The sequence below is a fragment of the Tupaia chinensis genome, unplaced genomic scaffold (genome assembly GCF_000334495.1).
Source record: "Tupaia chinensis unplaced genomic scaffold, TupChi_1.0 Scaffold000350_1, whole genome shotgun sequence".
NCBI lineage: Eukaryota > Metazoa > Chordata > Mammalia > Scandentia > Tupaiidae > Tupaia > Tupaia belangeri.
This window is the reverse complement of record NW_006159844.1, coordinates 4,853,401-4,853,703: the sequence shown is the minus strand read 5'-3', so window position 1 is coordinate 4,853,703 and position 303 is coordinate 4,853,401.

The window sequence follows — 303 nt, the reverse complement described above, 5'->3', positions numbered from 1 at the left end:
CAACCACGATCGAGTGTGTTAGCCTTCGTGCCTTGTGGGACTTGAAGTCCAGGAGGAAGAAATGATCAGGACAGCTGAAGCATGAAAGCCCAAAGATTCTGCAGGTCTGAGCATTGAGGACTACAACTCCCGACAAATACCGGAACACCGCGCCGTAATTACGGGCAACCAATCGTCCCCTAGCAGGACAAGCCCCGCCCCCCGGCTCGGAGGCCAGTCTCCGCCAATGGCAGAGCTCCCAGGGAAGAGCCTGCGGGTTAGGTTGTGAGGCCGGGGCCGGGGGGGGGGAGGGGCGGAGGGGGG